We start from the raw sequence: 15,751 nt of genomic DNA, 5'->3' as shown, positions 1-15,751 counted from the left end.
TTCTTACTCCAATACAACTTTGCTTTCACCCACCTCTTTGGTGTTATTTTGGAATATATTATATTTCTGTATGTTATAGAACCAACCAGCCAATTAGATACATATGGCTTATACAACTGCTCTTTAAATAAAAAATAAAAGAAAAATAAATGTCCATGTATATGCCATGTATAATTACATTTAACAGTCCTTTTTGTTGTTTCATGTGGATTTGAAGTTTTATTTTCCTTTACTTACTTTCAAATGAAGAACGTCTTGGGTGTTTCTCAGCTTTTGTTTATATAGGAATGTCTTTATTTTGTCCTCATTTTTGAAAGTTAGTTTTGTTGGATAAAAGGTTCTCAGTTGCCAGGTTTTCTTCTTTCATCATTTTGAGCATTTAATCTCACTGTCTTTCAGTATCCATTATTTCTGATGAGAAGTCAGATATTAATCTTATTGGGACTCCCTTGTACAAGACAAGTCATTTTTTACATGATGCTTTCAAGATTTTCTATTCATCTTTGGCACTCAGCATTTTTTCTATCATGTAGCTGAATGTGAACCTTTTAAAATGTATCCCACTTGGAGTTTATTGTGTTTCTTTAATGTGTAGACTAATGTTTTTCAGAAAATTTATGATATTTTCAGCCGTTATTTCTTTGAACATTTTTTTCTGCTTCTTTTCTTTCTGTCTCTATTTCTGGTACACCCATAGCACATATGTTGCTACACTTAAAGGTATCCTACATTTTGCTGAAGTTCTGTTTTTTCTTCTTCATTCTAGTTTCACTCTGCTCTTGAAATTGCATAATCTCTATCAACTTACTTACTTTCAAGTTTCTTAGGTCTTTCTTCTTCCAGCTGATATATACTTTTGAGACTCTGGTAGATTTTTCATTTTGGTTACTATAGTTTCCAACCCTAGAATTTTCTTTTGAAAAAAAATCATTTCTACTTCTTTAATGATATTCTCTGCTTGATGAGACATTGTCTTTATATCTTCTCTTCTTTAAGTATGGTTTCCTTTAGCTCTTATAATATATTTATAATGGATAATTCAAGTTCCTCCTCTGTTAGATCAAATATCTGACTCTTTCAAAAACAGTTACCTATTTTTTTAACTGTCATATATTCTTGTTTCTGACATTTGTTATGTTTTTGTTGAAAACTCAAATATTTAGGTAATATAACAACTGTGGATGCTGATCCCCCTTAATATTCTCCAAGGCCTATTTGTAATGTTTATTTACTTTGTTGACTTGATTAGACTGTTTTAGTAGAGTGTATTTATCCTGCAATGTGAAGTCATTGGATTTGTTCCTTAGCGGGTGTACCCTTACATATTTCCAGTCACTCTGGGACTACAATGGTTTTAACAAGGCTCTCCTTGATTGTACCTTGCCCTAATCTCTGTTAAACTTCCTGTCTCATTTTGTATATTATTCAGCCCTCATTCACATGAATTCATAGTTAACTGTTCTATTATTTTTGACAATGCCTCGGGACATATATTGTTTCACAGGCTGAACCAATTAAATTCAGAAAGGGATAGATTTTAAGGCCAGCTTTGGGGTTTATTCAGAACTCAGGAAGGGTCTTCTCACTATCTCCATCCCTGATTTTCTTTGGTGAACTAGCTGTCTAGTGTTTTGCTTACTGCTCTGAATTAAGAGGAGATGCTATTTTTGATGGTGTCCTTAGGCTTGAAATAAACACACTCTATTTTGTTGTTGTTGTTGTTCAGGGGATATATTTTGTTTTTAATTTTAGGGGTTTTTTTATTTAATTTTATTTTTTCAGTGTTCCAAGATTCATTGTTTATGCACACACCCAGTGCTCCATGCAATACATGCCCTCCTTAATACCCACCACCAGGTCCTCCTGACCCTCAACCCCCTCCCCTCCAAAACCTTCAGTTTGTTTCTCAGAGTTCACAGTCTCTCATGGTTCACCTTCCCCTGCAATTTCCCCCAACTTACTTCTCTTCTACTTCACCCAATGTCCTCCATGTTATTCCTTATGCTCCACAATTAAGTGAAACCATATAATAATTGATTCTCTCTGCTTGCCTTATTTCACTCAACATAATCTCCTCCTGTCCCGTCCACATTGATACAAAAGTTGGGTATTCATCCTTCCTAATGGAGGCATAATATTTCATTGTATATATGGACCATATCTTCTTTATCCATTCATCCACTGAAGGACATCTTGGCTCTTTCCACAGTTTGATGACTGTGGCCATTACTGCTATGAACATTGGGGTACAGATGGCCCTTCTGTTCACTACATCTGTATCTTTGGGATAAATACCCAGTAGTGCAAGTGCTATTTCAAATAGAGTTAGTTTCTTTGAGGAGAGTTATTTTCATAAAATCACCTCCCACCCTGGACAAATTCTCTGTATCACTAATCTGGGCACTTGGAAGGTGTAGTAGGCTGAATGGTGGCCATCACCAAAACATATGTGTTCCTGGAATATTTGGATGTTAATTTATTCAAACAAAGGATCTTTGCAGAGGTAATTATACAAAAGATTTCAAGATGAGATAAACCTGGTTTTCTAGATGGGCCCTAAACCCAACGGTAAGTGAAATTCTAAGAAAAGAAACAGAGAAGACACACAAGATAAAGGCATAAAGTGTGACACAGAGATTAAAGTTATATATTCCCCAAACCAAGGGAACACCAACAGCCACCAAAAGCTGGAAGAGGCAAAAAGGTTTTCTCCTGTAGTCGTCAAAGGTGGTGTGGCTTTGCTGCTACTTTGATATGGAATTTTTGTCTTTCAAAATTTGATAGAATAAATATGTATTATTTTAATCTACAACATTTATCATAATTCATTATTATTCATTGTAATTCATTATGGCAGTCCTAAGAAACCAATCCAGATTTTGATAACATGAAATGAAGTGCTGCAGTTAACAACTAAAACTTTGGAATTTGACAATGGGCAGGGCTGGAAGAATTTGGGGGCATATAATAGTCAAAACCTAGATTTCCTTTCCTGGTAGAAATATGGGCATTAAAAAATAATTTTGGTGAGTGCTCATAAGGAAAAAAGGAGCAATATAGAAAAATCTTCTACCATCTTGGAAAATACATGTATCATTTTGAACAGAATGCTGGTAAGTATATGAATGTTAAAAGTGTTCATGATGAGAGCCCAGAAGGAGATGAAGAACATGGAAGAATGGTAATCCTTATTATGTATTGGCAGAAAACTTGACTGAATTTTATTCTACTGTTGGGTAGGAAAGATAATTTGTAAACAATGAACTTGGATGTTCCGTTAAAGATATTTCTACGTAGTTTGGAAGGTATAGCCTGTTTTCTCCTTGCTGCTTATAGTAGAATTAAAGAGGAAATAAACTGAAGAAGAACTGTTAAACAAAAAGAAGACAGCACTACACAATTTAGGAGTTTATGGCTTATCTAGAGTGTTAGGGATGCTAAAATTATGAAATTCTCTGATGGAAAAGATTGCTCTAATTGCTCTAAAGAGAGGGCCTAGGATAGATCTCTTTTTTTGCTGAAGAAATTGGGTAAATAATTTAGAAATCCAATCAACCATCTCACTAGAAAGCAGGAATAGTGACAGGGTTATTCAGCAAAGGCCTGTGGAGAAATTCCTCATCTAATGTTACAGACCCCCTTGACATATGTGGAAGACCAACTAGGTTTCTGAGAATCTTATATCAGAAGAAATACTGCCAGCTTGGACTGAAGGAGAAAAGGTAAGGCAAAATGAAACAAGTCTCTCAGACTTCTAAGTATCTACAGACAGGAAATGGTCTGATAAAGCTACTCACCTGCACATGTATTACCCTTCAAGATAAAGAAATAATGACTCTAGCACAGAGCCTTGGATACAGAGGCAGGGTCTTCCCTAAAACTTGATTTTGATAAGTTAGATGATTTAGATGATGAAATTTAGAACTTCTTTGAATTTATGATGTTTACATGAGAGTTTAGACTTAGAGTTTTTCCTTTAATGGATTAAAACTTCACAGATATTAGGAGGGATTGAATGTATTTTGTATATTGGATAGAGATGAATTTTGGAGGTCATGAGGTTGACTATAATGGGTTAAATTGTCCCCCCAGAAAAATATGTCTAGATGGAAACTGTGAGTGTAAACTTAACTGGAAAAAAGGGTCTTTGCAGATGTAATTACGTTAAGAACCTCAAGATGAGAGGAGCATCCTGTACTAAAAGAGTGGACCCAAATCAAACAGCAATTGTCCTTATAAGAAGAAAAGGGGGAAGGCACAAATAAGAAGGCCATGTGAAGACTGAATCAGGGATTAAAGTTATGTATTTCCAAACCAAGGAACAGCTGGTTGCACCAGGAACTGGAAGAAGTAGGAAAAGATCCTTCCCTAGAACATTCAGGACTGTGGACCTGCTGAATTCCAATCTCCAACATTGTGAGAGAATAAGTTTATGTTGTTTTTAACCACCCAGTATTTTTTTTTCCATGACTACAACAGGAAGTATAGAGTACAGTTATAGCCTCGGATTACTACATTACCTCTCCCATTTTACAACTTTTGTCCTACCCTAAAGCTGGGATATAAGTTGTTAGACTCAGCTTTCTCAGGCTGCAGTGGTTGGGTTAGAGTTTGTCTTATGGGTAGGATCTCAGTGGAGGAAGTGGTCCCCTATCATCTTAGCCAGCCTATCAGGATATGAGCCTCTTCAGCTTAGAATTGTAGAGGTTAAGAAATGCTGTCAACCTGTTCCTCCCAATGAAATAAAGTGAGCCATGACTTGGGAATTGAGGGGACAGGGGCACTGTCTTCTTGGTCACATACATCATGAGTGGAGCTTTCATCATTTTTTATTTTGAGGTAGGGAAGGAAAGGATCTCAGCTCAAATGTTACAGATTCTTGCTAGTCTTACCTAGTTTTAGTAGATTTTCTTGAATAAATATTTCTTCATTTGCTGTATAACCTTAGGATAATTTTCAGAAAACATTAAATCATTAGGTTGGTCTAATTTTTTTTAACTTTGCTTATTTCACTGAAAAGGGGTACTACAAAACTCCTTACACTGACATGGAAGTGGAACTACCCCATTCTTTTTATTAAGTAACTGATTTTTTTACTTAAGGTTGTTACTTTGAGATAATTTTAGATTCACATGATGATGTAATAAATAATACAGAAAACACAGTTGGTAATTCCTATGACATTGACCATCACAACTTCTTTCTAGATATCTCTTCTGAGACAAAGGAAATAAAAGCAAAAGTAAACTAGTGGGACTACATCAAAATAAAAATGTTACTGCACAGTGAAATAAACAATAAATAAAACTAAAAGTCAACCTACTGAAGGGGAGAAGATATTTGCAAATTACCTATCTGATAAACGGTTCATATCCCAAATATATAAAGAACTGGTACAACTCAACATCCAAAAAAATCCAATTTAAAAAGTATCAGAAGACATGAACAGACATTTCTACAATGAAAACATCCAGATGGCCAATAGACACATGAAAAATGCTCAACATTAGTCCTCATCAGGGAAGTGCAAATCAAAACTATAATCCCTTCACACCTGCTAGAATGGCTAAAATCAAAAGCACAAAAAACAACAACTGTTGGCATGGATGTGGAGAAAAAAAGAACTTTTGAGCACTGTTGGTGAGAATGCAAATTGGTGCAGTCATTTTGGAAAATAGTATGGAGACTCCTCAAAGCCTTAAAAATAGAACTGACCAGTGATCCAGTAATTATACTACTGGTTATTTACTCAAAAAGGACAACACACTAATTCAAAAAGATACATGCACCCTTATGTTTATTGCATCATTATTTACAAAGGCCAAATTATGGAAGCAGCTTGTGTCCATTGATGGGTGAATGGATAAAGAAAAGGTGAGAAAATTATATATATATGTATATATATATATATATATATATATATATATATACATATATATATAATAGAATATCATTCTTCTATAAAAAGGAATGAAATCTTGCCATCTGCACTGACATGGATGGATCCAGAGAGTGTAATGCTAAGAAAAATAAGCCAGAGAAAGACAAGTATCATATGATTTCATTCCCATGTGGAATTTAAGAAACAAAACAAATGAGCAAAGGAATAAAGAGTCAAACGAAGAAATATACTCTTAATTATAGAGAACAAACTCATGTTTACCAGAAGAGAGTATGTGGGGGAATGGGTGAAATAGTTGATGGTAATTAAAGTGTACATTTGTTATGATGAACACTGAGTAATATATAGAATTGTTGAATCATTATATTGTACACCTGAAACTAACATACTGTATGCTAACTGTACTGGAATTAAAATTAAAACTTAATAAAAAAGTAATACAGAGAGATCCACTGTACTCTATGCCCAGTTTCCCCCAATAATAATATCATGAGCAACTACAGTACTATATCAAAAGTAGCATATTGCCATTGACAAAGTCAAGAAACAGATCATTTCAATCACCACCAGGATCCCTCATTTCCCTTTTTGCAGTCACATCCACCTGCCTAACAGCCCAAGGGACTTTATGGGTTATTAGCAGAACAATATATCCATTATAGGAGTCCCAAAATGAGAAGAGAAAGAATGGGGAAGGTAGCTAGAGAGTTTCTTTGAGGAAATGATGCCAAAAAATTTTCCAAATTTGAGTAAAGACATGGATAAACAAATACAAGAAACTCAATGAACTTCAAGTAGGATAAACCCAAGGAGACCCATTATAATCGAACTGTTATACATTATAATCAAACTGTTGAACTACAAGACAATCTAGAAGCTCTAAGAGAAAAGTGACCCCTCACATACAAGGAATCATCAATAAGATTATCACTGGATTTTTCAGCAGAAACATTGCAGGACTTAAAGTAGCAGGATGGCAAATTTAAAGTGCTGGAGGGAAAAACCTTTCAGCTGAGAATTTTATGTGTTGCAAAACTGTCTTTCCAAAATGAGAGGAAAATTAGGACATTCCCAGATAAACAAAAGCTGAGGGAGTTCATTAACACTAGACTGCTCTACAAAAGATGATAAAAGGAGCTCTTCAAATTGAAAAGAAAGGCCACTAGATTCAAACCTATGAAATTTAATTTAAAGTCATGTGAAAATATAAAGTTCTTCAGTAAAAGTAAATACTAGGCAAATATAACAATATATATTACTGTTTGTGCATCAAAATTATCAAAAGAGTGAAAACACAACCAACAGAATGAGAAAAAAATATTTTCAAATCATGTGTTGTATAAGGATCTAGTAGTATTCTGAATGTATAAAGAAGTCTTACAACACAACAACAAAAAGACAAACAACTGAACTTTAAAATAGGCAAAAAATCTGAATAGACATGTCTCCAAAGATATTCAGATAACCAACAAGCACAAGAAAAGGTGCTCAATATTATTAGTCATTAGCAAAATTCAAATCCAAATTGTAATGAGATACCACTTCATGATTACTGGGATAAAAATATTTTTTTAAAGAAAATAACAGGTATTAGCAAGGATGCAGAATAAATGGGAACCCTCAAATATTGCTAATGGGAATTTAAAATGGATCAGACACTTTGGAAAACAGTTTGGAAGTTCCTCAGCAAATTAAATATAGAACTACCATATGATTCAGACGGTCTAGTCTTCCATTGACAACAGTTCTATCATTTGAAAACAGATATGAAAATAAAAACTTGGGACGCCTGGGTGGCTCAGTTGGTTAAGCAGCTGCCTTCGGCTCAGGTCATGATCCCAGCGTCCTGGGATCGAGTCCCACATCGGGCTCCTTGCTCGGCAGGAAGCCTGCTTCTCCCTCTGCCTCTGCCTGCCATTCTGTCTGCCTGTGCTTGCTCTCTCTCCCTCTCTCTCTCTGACAAATAAATAAAATATTTAAAAAAAATAAAAATAAAAATAAAAACTTGTACACAAATGTGTGAACAAAATTCTTTCCTCTGCCTCCTCCATTCTGCTGCTGAGCCTATTAATTCAGTTTTTATTTTAGTTTTTGTCTTTTTCATTTATGAAATTTCCATTTTTTTTATTTTCTATCAAATGAACTAATAAATAGGCCCCATCTTTGAGTTCAAAATCCAGTGAGGTGGAGATAAGGGAGCATTTGATTAAAATATAATTTCAAATGTGCAATGGACTTGCAAAGAAAAGACATATGAAAGATAAATTAAGAAATTCTGTTAATGTCTTGCTGAAATCTAGATATGTCATCCCTTTAAATTTCCCTTAACCATAACTCTTACCAGTCTGGTAACCTTTTTAATACAAGTAATTAAATTAGCTGAAAAAATATTTATTTCTATTGAATCAAGGGTACCCTTTGATTTTACTAATTTTTTGCTAAATGCTCACAAACTTACCTGTTTATTAATATAACTATTGGAAGGTGATCAATACCAACATGGCTTTGGTCTGTAATTGAGAGAATTTATATTTCTCAAGTCTCAGAAAAAAGTAAATTAGAACAGCATTTTTTGATGAGAGAAACATTTTGTACATTTTCATTCTTCTGACAATTCCCCTATTCTTCTCATTTTTCAAAGATTAGCAATAGAGTTTCCATGAATACTTCTGGAATTTGTTCCATTACCCTTATATATAACACATTTGGCCTGCAAGTTTAAAACATTGAAAGAAAATTAATACATTCCCACTATTCTTTCCCATTTATTGGCTCTCAGGTCACCCCAACCACATTTTGTGCAATGGGTTGCAATAGGAAGGTATTTATTTTTCTAATAAAGTTTAGGTACAAAATGGAGTTGAATTATTTTCTTACTTTCAGTCATCTGTTAATTTTGTATCTCTAGCAAAGGGCTTCTCTTGCCCTGGTTTTTATTCTAACATTTAATACAGTTATCAAAGCCCTTTGTCTGTCCTCGGCATTTTTTGTGGGTCTCAGCATATTTTGTACTTAACCTTTCTAACCATATTCCTACAAAATATTTTGTATTTGTCCTTGATTGTATTTTCTTCTATATTTCCACATTTCTGAAGAAAAATATGAACTCATAAGAGATTTCTCAGTGCAGCCACAGTTTTCTTTAGATGTCTCTGCTGTTCAAAATGTGTTTTTTTTTTAAAGATTTTTATTTATTTATTTGGCAGACAGAGATCACAAGTAGGCAGAGAGGCAGGCAGAGAGAGAAGGAGGGGAAACAGGCTCCTTGCTGAGCAGAGAGCCAGATGCAGGGCTGGATCCCAGGACCCTGGGATCATGTCCTGAGCCAAAGGAAGAGGCTTTAACCCACTGAGCCACCCAGGTGCCCCTCAAAATGTTTTTTTGTTTTTTTTTTGGGGGGGGTGTTGTTGTTGTTGTTTTTTACTGTTCTAAGTATTTTTTAAATTTCTTTTCAACATAACAGTATTCATTGTTTTTGCACCACACCCAATGCTCCATGCAATCCATGCCCTCTCTAATACCCACCACCTGGTTCCCCCAACCTCCCACCCCCTGCCCCTTCAAAACCCTCAGATTGTTTTTCAGAGTCCATAGTCTGCAGTTGTGCAGTCAAGTTGTGCAGTCAAGGTGCACCTTGGAACGCTTCTGAGCAATCAGGATTCCCCACCCAAACGAGAGAAAAAAGAGAGATAGAGAGAGACAGGAAAAAAAGGGAAGATAAAAGAGAAGGTTCTGCCCAAATGGGCCCCAAGGTAAGATTGATGAAGTATACAAACAAAAACAGACAAACAAAAAGACTGATAAAAGTATATGACAAGAGAAAAAAATATATATAGGCAAATAATGGAAGAAACTCATCAAAAAGAACCCCAAGTATAAGATTTATGTACTATCAGGACAAACACAAAAACACGGAAACACTGGTGATAGAAAAAGATGGGAGAGTGGTTATAAATTCTCAGTGTGGGCGAGGAAGGTTATTTTGATTCTTCCTGGATGTATCTTGATATCTTTGTTAAAGGATTCAACTTTCCTAAGATAAAGGGGGATTAAAAATCGGTTTACCTGTAGGGGTAGCATTCATTGGGGACAGGGGATTACCTTGAAGTTTAACTCTATATGAATATTAGAAAATAAAAATAAAAAAGGAATAAACTAGACTAAGCTAAACTAAAATTTAGGGAAAAAAATTAAAAAAATAGAAATGCAAAAGAAAAACACAGGTGTATGTATCAAAATGTTCAGGTTAGAAGGTTATTATGGAATTTGATGTACTGGACATCTCACTGTGATGGTAAATAGGTTAAAAAATTATCTATATATAAAAAAAGAACCAGAATAGTGGGAACGAGTTAAAAATAAAAGTTGTCCTATGAAGTAGTGGTGGTTGTTCTCTTGTAGTCTTTTTTTCCTCTTTTTTCTTTCCTGGTTGGTTTTCTGGGGGAGGGGACTGCCACGTGGGTTTTCAGTCAACGATGTTCCCTGAGTTAAGTCCTCCCGCCCCCACTCAAGGGGGTGGGCTCTGAGGAAACCGGTTTTTTCAGGCTTTTGTTCTCTGGAGGTTTTTATGTTGTTCACTTTTTTTTTTTCTCTCTCCTTGACCGCTTTTGATGGTTCTTGTAGGTTTAGAGGAAAGCAAACTGCACCCTGACCTCCCTCTCAGAGTTTAGAAGCCTCAGTCTGCTCCCCTGTGGGTGCTGCAGAGCCCATATAAATTTCCCCCTTGGCCGCTGGCAGAGCAGGTTCCGAGTCGCGGTCCCTGGGGACGCAGGATCTTCTGCTTGTACCCAAAACCACGGCAGCGGTGGCTGTCTGGGCAGCTCCAGACCGCCAGAGAGGTTCCAAGCAGTGATTGCACACTGAGATTTTCCCGCTGGCCCGGGCTGAGAGTGCCCGGTCTTTCTGGGTCTAAGAGCGCCTGGCTTGCGCACACCTCTCTCAGGGGAGGGTGTGGGTGGCGCATCTCAGGCTCTGAAACAATGGCGTGGGTCTAAGAGTGCTGGGCTGGGCCTTCACGCACCTCTCTCAGGAGAGGATGAGGGGCGCGCGCGTCTCAGGCTCTGTTAGCATGGCTCAGTGTTCTGCCATCTGGCGAGGCTCCCAGCCCCCTCACAGGAGCTGGACCCCATGCATTCTCGGGCGTGCTGGCGGCTCAGGGACCAAGACCTGGTTTCTCCGCCGCACTCTCTGTGGCTCAGTACCAGGGGAGGCTGTCCTGGGTCCAAGGACTTAAGCCCCTGTCCCTAGCCGCCCCGATTCCCACAATCCCCCCCCACACACCATGATCCTTTGCTTTTTTTGAGTGCTTTCAACCAGTCTCCAAGTTAATGCTGGTCCCCAGACGCAGGGTGCTCTCATGTTAGGGGTATTACTTTCCAATTGGTCACCTCTGGTGGCTCCCTCCCCCTTTTGTTTATCTTTCAATATCAGTCCTACATTCCCACTCCGCTTTACCTGCCCACTGGCGTCTTCTGCCCCTGTAGAGATCCAGACGTGTATAATTCTGATCTCAGGCTGATTTCATGGGTGATCAGAGTTCTTTGGTAGGTAATCAGCTCACTTCAGGGTACAGGTTGAAACGGTGCCTCCTCCTACTTCCCCGCCATCTTGTCTCCCCCTGCCTTCCTTTTTTTAGTGGAGTCTTTGTCCAGTTTTGGTATCAGGGTAATGCTGGCCTCATTGTATTGTTTTGGAAGTTTTCCTTCCTTTTCTAATTTTTGGAATAGTTTAAGAAGAATAGGTATTAACTCTTCTTTCAATGTTTGGTAGAATTTCCCTGGGAAACGACCTGCCCTGGACTTTTGTTTGGGAGGTTTTCAATTACTGATTTAATTTCTTTTTGGTTCTTGGTCTGTTCAAGTTTTCTATTTTTTCCTGTTTCAGTTTTTGTAGTTTATATGTTTGTAGGAATTTATTCATTTCTTCCAGGTTATCCAATTTGTTGGCATATGGTTTTTCCTTCTTTTTTTTTTAAAGAGTTTATTTATTTGAGAGAGAGGGAGAGAGTGAGAGTGAACAAGCAGGGGGAGGAATAGAGGGAGAGGGAGAAGCAGATTCCCCACTGAGAAGGTAGTCTGACATGGGGCTCCATCCCAGGACCCTGAAATCATGATCTGAGCTGAAGGCGCAAGTGGAACTGACTGAGCCAGGTGCCCCTAAATTCTGCATTTAAAAAATTAAACAGCTCCAAAAATTAACTGACTGAGCCAGGTGCCCCCCTCTTTTTTGTTGTTGTTGTTGATTAATCTGGGTAAGGGATGATCAATTTCATTAATTCTTTCAATCAATCAGCTCCTGGATTCATTGATGCATTCTACTTTTTTTATATAATGTGTTCCTGCTTTAATCTTTATTATTTCTCTTCTTGTTCTGGCTTAGGGCTTCGATTGTTCTTTTTCTAACCCTTTTGGTGTAAGATTAGGTTGCATATTTGAGATTTTTCTTGCTTCTTGAGGTAGGTCTGTATTGCTGATATCCTTGTACCCTCCTAGGACCAATTTTGCAGCAACCCAAATGTTTTGGACTGTGGTTTTTTTTCATTTTCATTTGCTTCCATGTATTTTTTTATTTCTTCTTTAGTTTCCTGGTTAACCCATTCACTCTTTAGTAGGATGTTCTTTAACCTCTATGTATTTGTGGTCTTTTTAAATTTTTTCTTGTGGTTGAGTTCACATTTCAGTGTTTTGCTCTGAAAATATGCAGAGTAGGATCTCAATTTTTTTGTACTGGTTGAAGTCTGATTTGTGACCCAGTATCTGTGATCTATTCTGGAAAATGTTTCATGTCCACTCAAAAGAATGTGTATTTTGCTGCTTTAGGATAAAATGTTCTGAATATATCTGTTATGTCAATCTGGTCTAGTGTGTCATTCAAAGCCAATTTTTCCTTGTTGATTTTCTGCTTAGATGATCTGCCTATTGCTATCAGTAAGGGTGTTAAAGTCGCTGCTACTATTGTATTATTATCAATGAGTTTCTTTATGTTTGTTATTAATTGATTTATATATTTGGGTGCTCCCAAGTTGGTGCATAAATATTTACAGTAGTTAGTACTTTCTGGATAGACCCCTTTATTATGATATAGTCCCCTTCTTCATCTCTTTTTGCAGTCTTCTTCATGTATTATTACAGTCTTTGGTAAACCTAGTTAGTTTGATATAAGTATGGTTACTCTGACTTTCTTTTGATGCCCTTTGGCATGATAGATTGTTCTCCATCCCCCTCACCCTTCAATCTTCAGGTGTCTTTAGGTCTAAAATGAGTCTCTTGTAGGCAGCATATAGATAGGTCTTTTTTTTTTTAATCCATTCTGACATCCTGTCTTTTGGAGCATTTAGTCCCTTTACATTCACTGTGTTTATTAATAGATATGAATTTTTTTGCCACTGTGTCACTTCTGAAGTCATTGTTTCTGGAGATTTTCTCTCTTCCTTTCTAATCTTGCTTTCCCCCCCCACTCCCCACTCAAAGAGTCCTCTTCATTACTTCTTACAGGACTGGTTTAGTGGGCATGAACTACTTTAGTGCTTGTTTGTCTGGGAAATTCTTTATCCCTATTTCTATTCTGAATGACAGCTTTGGTGGATGGAATATTCTTGGCTGCATATTTTTCTCATTTACCACGTTAAATATATCATGCCACTCTCTTCTGGCCTGTGAAAACTCTGTGGAGATATCTGCTGCTAACCTTAATTGTTTTCCCTTATAAATTGGGACATTTTTGTCTTGTTGCTTTTAGACTTTTTGCATATCTCCATATTTTGAAATTTAACTATGATATGTTTTTGTGTTGGCCTGCTTTTGTTGATTTTGGTGGTAGTTCTCTGTGCCTCCTGGATTTGGATGTCTGTTTCCTTCCCCAGATTAGGGGAGTTTTCAGCTATAATTTGCTGAGTAAAACATTCTGCCCCTTTCCTGTCTCTTCTTCTGGGACTCCTATGATACAAATGTTATTATGCTTTATGGATTCACTGAGATCCCTAAGTCTACCTTCATGATCCAGTATTTTTCTTCCCTTCTTCTTTTTGGCTTCATTATTTTCCATAATTTTATCTTCTCTATCACTTATTTGTTCCTCTGCTTCTTCCATCCTTGTGATCATTACATTCAGTTGGTTTTGCGTGTTGGTTATAGTTATTTTTTATTTTGGCCTGACTAGGTCTTTTATCTCTGTGGTAATACACTCCCTGGTGTCCTCTATGCTTTTCTAAAGCCCAGCTAGTATCCTTAAGATTGATTGTTGTTTTAAGTTCTGGTTCAGGCATATTACTTATATCTATTTTGATTAGATCCCTGACCATGGCCTTTACTTGTTTTTATTTATTTATTTATTTTTATTTTGGGATGAATTCCTCCTTCTTGGCATTTCATCTAAGCCACTGTCTTCTTCTGTTTTAGGAAAGTCTGTTATGTTTCCTGCTCCTGAGAGTAATCATTTTATAAAGAGGCCATATACTGTCCAGGGCCTGGTGCTTCAGGAATTGTTTCTGTCATATGCTGTGTGCACACCTTTGATGTGTTTTTCCACTTTTTCCCTCAGGCCAGTCCTCTGAAGTGTTTCTCTTTGTCTGCAGTAGGGAGTGTTTTGACCTTGTCCACTGTGTGGTGAGTTTTTACTAGGTGTGCTCTGGTCTGCTTGTTAACAGATATCTGATGCTATTTCCACTTGAGTTGAAGCTTTGTAACACTCTATGGTCAGTAGTTGGGTTGTGTGTGAGGGCTTGTGCTTGTCTTCTAGAGTAGGGGCCCACAGAACCAGAACTCTGAGGCACATTTGTCTTAGTAAAGCAGCACTTGCAGAGTGTGTGTGGGGGAGTGGCACTTAGTGGGGTTAAGTCACCACTGTTGGCACTGTGTATTTTACTGAAGTTAGTTTATGCTGAGAGGTGGGCGAGACAAATGACACCAGCCCTCTTCCTTACCCTGAAGAGGGGAGTTCACACCTGTTGGTGTGCAGGAAGCCCTCATAGAAGACTGAACCATCTTCCCTCATGTGTTCTAGGTGTCCTTCAGATCCCTGCCTTCACCCTTTCTATATTCTGGCTATCTTCCTGCCTTGTAGTGCACTGCATCTATTTATCCCAGGAAGGCCAGCTGAGTTTTAAAACTCCAAACTTTAGGGATCTGGCATGGTGAGGACCCATACTCATTCTCTGGGTGAGGGAGTCTCACTGCACTGGGACTGGTGCAGGTTTGTCCCAGAAAGGCAGTCATACCAAAGCACAAGAACTTGGTATTTGGAGTAAAGTCCAGCTAAAAGCTGTGTCCAGGTTAGCCACCTCAGCTGGTGTCTTTATACCTATGCTGAGGGGTGGGGAAATATAATGCACCCTCCAGCTCTTTTGTCCCCTGAGAGTCAGTGTCATCTCTCCCAGATGCACTCAAAGAAGGGGGAACCATCTCTCTGAGTGCATCCCAGGAGATCATCAGATTATGCCTTTTGCCTGCAGGATCTCTGCCTTCTTTCTCCATAGGAGCACTGCTGTGCCCACCAAGCTCTGTACCTGCTGTGGCATGGACCTCTAAAACTCCAGTCTTTGAGATTTTCTGGTTGTAAGAACTCATGAAAATCAGCCTCTCTCATTTTCCCAGTCAATGTCTTTGGGAGTATGTTCCTTGTGTGATCCCCTGTGTGCTCCCCCGCCTCCTTATCTTTCTCTCTCTCACCTCTTTCTTTGATCAGGGCTCCCTCCTCTCGGCAGCACCTGAGATCCTTTTCTCCCCCAAATCATGTCTCTGCACTTCCTACCTTTCACAATGTGGCCTTTTATTTTCCTCTAGTTGTGCAATTTGTTCTATCAGTCCTCAGATCAATTTCTTGGGTATTCAGAATGATTTTAGATGATTCAGT

This window comes from Lontra canadensis, unplaced genomic scaffold (genome assembly GCF_010015895.1).
Source record: "Lontra canadensis isolate GAN:19392208 unplaced genomic scaffold, GSC_riverotter_1.0 scaffold81, whole genome shotgun sequence".
Lineage (NCBI taxonomy): Eukaryota > Metazoa > Chordata > Mammalia > Carnivora > Mustelidae > Lontra > Lontra canadensis.
This window is presented reverse-complemented; position numbering follows the sequence as displayed.